The following is a 6,900-nucleotide window of genomic DNA, read 5'->3' as shown; positions in this document are numbered from 1 at the left end:
ACTTATGAGCTTGGTCCAACGTTAGTGACAAAGGTGAGTGTCACTAACGTTGGCCTTATTTCTTTCTTCCACGTTAGAGTTTACGTTAACTTAGTTAACGTGACTCTTAATGTGGGCTATGATGGCTTTCGAGGACATTATTGGCGATTACTTTCCTCATTAACGTTGCAAGCTAGCTCCCATTCCACGTTGGTGGTCACGTTAGTTAGACTAACATGGCTCTTTCTTGCTTCCTTTGTCTTGAAATCAAGCAATAAAGTGCATCAAAGTTCTAATCCACATCATGAGACATGCATCATCCAATTTGTCATCTAATTCATGTAAAATTCTCATGAAATCATGTAAAGTGCTCAATGTATGCTTAAATCAAGATGTAAGTGAAATTCTACCCAAGACTTGCTTATTTCCTAAGAAAATGCATGAAACTACCCTAAAACAGTAAAGAAAAGGTCAGTGAAACTGGCCAAAATGCCCTGGCATCACAACACCAAACTTAAAGCTTGCTTGTCCCTAAGCAAGTACTGGAACAAGAGAATGATGAATGAAATGCCAAGAGAAATGAGTCATTATTCTGGAAGTCATGTCCTTGGTTTTATGGTGGTTTCATGCATAGCAACTTAGGTTCATTCCTTCACTGGCTTTCAGACCTTTATCATGTCCTAGAATACTCACTTGACTGCACCCTATGAGACCTTTATTCATTGATCCTTTTGTTGTTTTCAGGGTTTGATTATGTTCTTAGACTAGGTGCTCTGTGAGGGGGCGACTCTTTAAGATAAGCTTTTAGCCAGCACTCCCGAACCAGTTGGTTCAAGGTGCTAGGTGTTGAGACACCCTTAAGGACTTACTCCCTCAAGTCTCTTTCCCCCATACATACACACCACAGGCACATGGTTTGTTCTTTCCTTTCTTGAGACCTTGGTGTCCAGCACCTCTTTGGGTTACTAAATGTTCTGTAGCAAGGTTGCTCTTGATAGTGGATTTTCAGTTGATAATCCCGGGTTAGTTAACCCAAGTTACCAAGTGATGAAGCACTCCTACGAACTTATTCATACAAGCAGATCCTTGGTACAGGAGCACCACAGACACATCTCTCAAGTTTCAAACCCTTGGTGCCTAGCCTTATTCTTTATTAACTTTTCTTTCTTTTTCAACTCTTATTGCTCTTTTCCCCTTTTTCTTATTAGGATCTTGTTATTTAGCTAGTCTCATGGGGTGTATTTCAAGCATATAATTCAGGACAGATAGTTGTCTTCCCACCCTTGTTGGTGAACTAACTTAGCTAACTTATGACCACATCACACACTAAGGAACTTACTCCACAATATGAACTCCAATCTGGTCTTTGATAACAAACATTCTCTTTTTATTTGATTCAAAAGGAGACAAGTAACACAATAAGTAGAATGGAATTGAAAATAGGCAACTTGACTAGTAATCATAGACCTAGGCAATGAAAAATTTAAAGACAAAATTGAAAATTTCTAAACTACCATGGAACATGTTCTATTTCATACATGATTTTCCTTATTTAAAGCTTGAAAAAGATGGAACAGATAGGGAACTCCACCACCTTTTACTCATGGGATTGCCCATGCTCTCCCTCTGGCTCGTCCTCGTTGTGTCTACTTGTTGCGCTTGAGCTCCCACCTCCTTTGCTTTTTCCAATCAACTTCTTCCAGAAGCCAGCATCTTCCATCTTCTTCTTTAAAGTTTCCTTCTGCTGTTTTACCTTCCTTTCTTCTTGTTCTACAAAATCTTTTTGGACCTCATCATATGTAGGGATGGCATAGTGTAGATTATGCATATGACTAGACATGTAGTTCAACTTGGCTTGAGTGTTTATGTTGAACTCCTCCCTATGTAGTTGCCATCCTTCATTAAGTACACTAAACTCATTGAATACCTTCGTCTGAGCTAGCTGGCATTGGTTGAGTTCTTGAAGGCGCTTATCTTGACACTCTTGCCTTTCAGACACTTGATTGATGGCTTGAGTGAGCTGAGAATAATGTTCCATTTGCTGTTTCTGCCACTCCCCTTGTTGATTCATCCAATTAGAAAGGAGCTCTTCTTGACGATCCATCCTTTGAGCTTGAACATGCAGTTGTTGTTCTTGTCCCTCCATATAACTCCTTGCTAGTTCCTCAATGGCTCCATGAATGTGATTCAGGTTTATGTTGGTTGGGTCATAATATTCTCTTTGTTGGTGTTCTTCCTGATGAGACTCTTCTTGGTGAGCTCCTCCTTTTGGTTTTGGCTTTCCTATGTGAGGTCTTCTTTGTTGTTGGGCTGGTGTCACATGAGTTAGACACTAAAACGTAATTAGCCTCCCAGGATTTAACCAATCTGGGTTGCTATCCTCGAAGACAACCTTGGCCTTCGTGCACCGTCTGAGGATAGTGCTGGGGTACCAAAGCCTGGCACCCACATCAGTCTTCTCAGCTGACTCTTGAATCTCCTCAGCTATAAGTTCGTGCACATTGATATCTCCACCTTGTACTAAGCAATGTACCATAGTAGCTCAAGTGACGTTGACGTCGGAATTATTTGCTGCTGGGAGGATAGATCTCCTCACGAGTTCAAACCATCCCTTGGCTTCAGGGCTGAGGTCTCCTCTCTTGATGAACCTGGGCCTCTTATCCGCATACCTTTCCCAGTCAGCTCCTATAACACATATGTCATTCACAATTTGTTCGAGTTCATCATTATCAGGGCTCCTACTTACTCTTGCTTGATAACCAAGCTCATCAAAATGTGGTGATTTGAACTGAAGAGTCCTTGTTATAGCATTGGGGCTGAAATCCACCTCTCTCCCTCTTACGTAACTTTTGAAGGTGGGGGCCTTGGTTTTGTCTTCTCTGACCACGTTTGCATAGAACTCTTTGATGAGGTTTGCATTTATCTTCCCCTCCGGGTTCGTAAGCCTTTGCCAACCCCTTTGTTCAATATTCTCTCGAATATGTGGGCACTCATCCTTGTCAATTTGGAATGTTAAGTCAGGCAGTATCTTTTTGAGCTTTATCCGTTCAAATTCGAGTTCATGGAATGCAGTTTTGAATCTCTTCTCATCGAAAGGAATGCTCTCTACTGGTTCCTTCCTCTTTTGCCTCTTGGAGCTTGATGATGCCATGAGTTTGAGTTGATGTGTGAAGTGGGTGGAAGGTACGGATAGATGATGAATTCGGTTGGTTAGGACAAGGTGTGATGAAGGGGAAGAGTGTTTGGTTTCGAGAATGAGAAGTGTGGGGAGTGAAATTGGAATATTAAGGGTGTACTTAGTGCGAATCACTTATATAGGGAAGTGGTGTGTGGATGAAAGGTGTGGATTGATGAGTTTGGTGTATGATGAACGGATGGGGTTCTGCAGGGGATGAGCACAAGGATCATCATCTTTATGAGGGAGATTGGTTCGGTCTTCAAGGGTCTCATTCTTTCAATGTTGCATAGCACATTTCCCAATGCATTTCCCCTTGAGACATGTGTGTATTCTCCCTTCATGAAGTAGCCGAACCCTCCTCATTTAATTGTCCACTCAATCCACTTCAATACCCCTCTCTTCTCTCCTACAAAATACAAGAAATGTGATTAAAAAAATGTGTAGAAAGTGGTGGCAAAATTAAAAGAATAACTAATTTTTAAAGCTTTTGTTTTAACTAACTAAGTGCCATTCATTAGTGCAAACCAACTGACTAACTCAACATCCATGTGTGCAACTTTTGCAACACCAAACTTAGTTTGGTGCCATGTGATGTAAAAGATTTGTTCAAGGCCCCTAAGAGTGACATTATGTGGGTTACATGTATGTTCTCTTAGTGTGCCTTGAACACCAAACTTGTTCCTCACTATATGTTGTACACAATGACTCATGCAAGTGCATATCAAGTTGATTTGAAATTCATGAATCTTGCATTATTAACTAATCTAAAAGCATATAAAACATGGGTTGCCTCCCATGAAGTGCTTCTTTAGCGTCACTAGCTTGACGTTTTGCCTTTGTCATGGTGGTTGGTAATGCTTCAGATCTTCCCCTCTTGCAGTAGACCTATATCCATTGGCTTCATCAAGAATATCCACATGTTCTAAGGAAAGAACTCTGTTGATGGTGAAGACCTTAGGTAACTGAGATGGGATAGTGAGGAGATGAGGTGGAATATTTGGCAAGTAGGCTGAGATCATTTTATCCCCCGGAGAAAAGTCCTCTGTAGGGATCTTCTTGTTTCTCCACCTCCTTGGTGCCTTCTTCTTTGTCCCTTTTGATGTTGCCTTGCTCTTTGTGACCTCCTCTTCTAAGGGAATTTTGTTGCTGGTCTCATATGACTTTGGTGGTTTAGGTTCCTCCTGATTTTCCTTGAGCTGTGACAGCTGCTGATTGCCTTGTTCATCCACTAAGGGGTTTCCCAGAGGTGTTGGTTGTGCTTCAGTGCTTGCTTCCTCCCTCAGTATCTCATTATGATCTTTGCTTGGTTCTTTGTTCTCTTGATCTATTTCTTGTGAGAGTTTGAAGACATTGAAGCTGAGTTGTTCATCATGGATCCTCAAAATTAGCTCCCCTCGCTCTACATCTATGAGTGCTCTGGCTGTAGCTAAGAACGGTCTTCCCAATATGATTGGGTGAGTGTGACTTTCTTCCATGTCCAATATGACAAAGTCTGTGGGAAGGAAATATTTCCCAACCTTCACCAGCACATTTTCAACCACTCCTACTGCTTGTTTTTGAGTTTTGTCAGCCAGCCTGATGACTACATCTGTGGGCATTATCTCATGGATTTGTAGCCTCTTCATATGTGATAAAGGCATCAAGTTGATGCTTGCTCCCAAATCGCAGAGTGCTTTATCAAACATTGTTTCTCCTATGGAACAGGGGATGTGAAAACTCCCTGGGTCCTTCCTTTTTATAGGAAACTCTGGTTGAATGAGAGCACTGCACTCCTTATTCATCACTATTGTTTGTCCTCCCTTGAGTGAGCTTTTCCTGGTCAGCAGCTCCTTCATATACTTAATGTATGAGGGCATTTGTTGGAGGGCCTCGATGAATGGTATGTTTATATAGAGGGATGCAAACAGGTCAAAAAACCTTGACTATATTCTCTTCTCTACAGCACTATTGAGTAATTGGGGAAACGGTGCATAGAGTTTCAGCAGCTCCTTCTGTGTCAGCTCTTTTTGTGAAATTTTGGGTTCTTGGTGATCCTTTTCCTGTTTCTCTGCTGATGTCTCTCCAAGTTGTTCTAATGGCTTGTTTTGCTTTTCCTCAGTCTCCTTATTACTTATAGTAACCATCTTGTAATCTTCCCATCTGACTTTCTTTGCTTCACCTCTCGGATTTTTCTCTGTGTCACTTGGGAAGCTATCAGTACGTTTGGGAATTTTTTCAGATAAGTATCCCACTTGAAATTCCATCTTGATGGTCCCCCTGGTTCTTGATACTAGCTCGCACCTCCTCTTTGAATACCTTATTATCTTGAATCTCTTTGCATATGCCTTCAAGCAGAGTCTCAATTTTGGAGAGTCTTTCTTCAGATGATGGTGAGTTGAGAGTGGATGGGTGAGTTGGGTCATTTTGGTTTTGGTATGGATGTGGAGAGGTGTTGTTAGGGTGGTCTTGATATGATCTCTGTGTGGAATGTTGGTGAGCTACATTGTTGTTGTGGTTGTGACGTCTCTGATCTTGGCTTTGATCTTGTTGATTTCCCCACCCAAAGTTTAGGTGATTCCTCCATCCAGGGTTGTATGTTTTGGAGTAAGGATCATGGGTCTGCCTGGGTGAGTTTCCAACGTAGTTGGCTTGTTCTTGCTCCTCCTCTGCTTCAGCATTCACTCCCTCTTGGGTTGTTGATGAGGTGGTGATTGCTGCCACTTGGTTCCTCTCTATCTTCTTGGTAAGGTCAGCCAGCTGCTTGGTAATAAGGTTGTTTTGGGCCAGCAGTGCATCCACATGGTTTAGCTCCATCACTCCTCTAGTGTTGCCTCTTTCAGAAGCATAGAAGTAGTCATTCTCCGCTACAGTCTCAATGACATCTATGGCTTCTTCAATGGTCTTCTTCTTGTTCAGAGATCCCCCGGATGAATGGTCTACTGCCTTCTTTGATTCATAAGAGAGGCCTTCATAGAAAATGTGTAGTTGCACCCATTCATCTGGTGGACACCTTCTTGTCAGGTCCTTAAACCTCTCCCATGCTTCATATAGAGTCTCACCATCCTGCTGCCTGAATGTTTGCACCTCAGCTCTCAGCCTGTTGATCCGTTGAGGAGGATAGAATCTTGCCAAAAATTTGTTCACCACATCTTCCCAGGTTGTTAAGCTTTCCTTCGGGAAGGACTCTAGCCATTTGGATGCCTTGTCCTTGAGTGAGAAGGGAAATAAAAGCAGTCTATAAGTGTCAGGATGAACACCGTTAGACTTCACAGTATCACATATCCTCAGGAAGGTGGTTAGATGTTGATTGGGGTCTTCTTGGGCACTTCCTCTGAATGAACAATTGTTTTGAACAAGGGTGATGAGCTGTGGCTTTAGTTCAAAGTTGTTGGCATGTAAGGTTGGCTTTTGAATGCTACTCCCACAGTTTCCTGGATTTGGGTTGATATAAGAGCCTAAAACTCTTCTCTCCTGCCCAGCATGATTTGCTAAACCTTCTCTGCCATGGTTGTGAGCTTCTTCTTCATGATGGTTCTCCATATTCTCCTCCATGTCTGGTTCAAAGTATTCCTCCTCTTCCTCTGCATCAACTACTCGTTTTTCTCTTGCTTCCCTCTATAATCTCAAGAAGGTCCTCTCAGGTTCAGAATCAAAGGAAGTTGAAGCCTCGCTTCTTCTCCCTGTCATGCAACCAACAAGGCACAAGAAAGGAAATAGATGCAAAAAGTGTTTCTGTTAGAAATGCTGTTAGTGTGAGTGATGCA

General features: G+C 42.1%; 1 non-coding gene across 1 annotated transcript; it reads left to right on the top strand.

Moving 5' to 3' along the window:
- Positions 1-6,129: 6,129 nt before the first annotated feature.
- LOC148567910 (small nucleolar RNA R71) lies at positions 6,130-6,235 on the top strand. Its single transcript, XR_015882687.1, has one exon. It is a non-coding gene; the product is annotated as a small nucleolar RNA R71 (small nucleolar RNA).
- The last annotated feature ends 665 nt before the right edge of the window (positions 6,236-6,900 follow it).

Source organism: Arachis ipaensis, chromosome B4 (genome assembly GCF_059453495.1).
Source record: "Arachis ipaensis isolate K30076 ecotype BB chromosome B4, ASM5945349v1, whole genome shotgun sequence".
Taxonomy (NCBI): Eukaryota; Viridiplantae; Streptophyta; class Magnoliopsida; order Fabales; family Fabaceae; genus Arachis; species Arachis ipaensis.
Note: the sequence above shows the minus strand (reverse complement) of the source record. Positions and strands in the feature narration are given on the sequence as shown.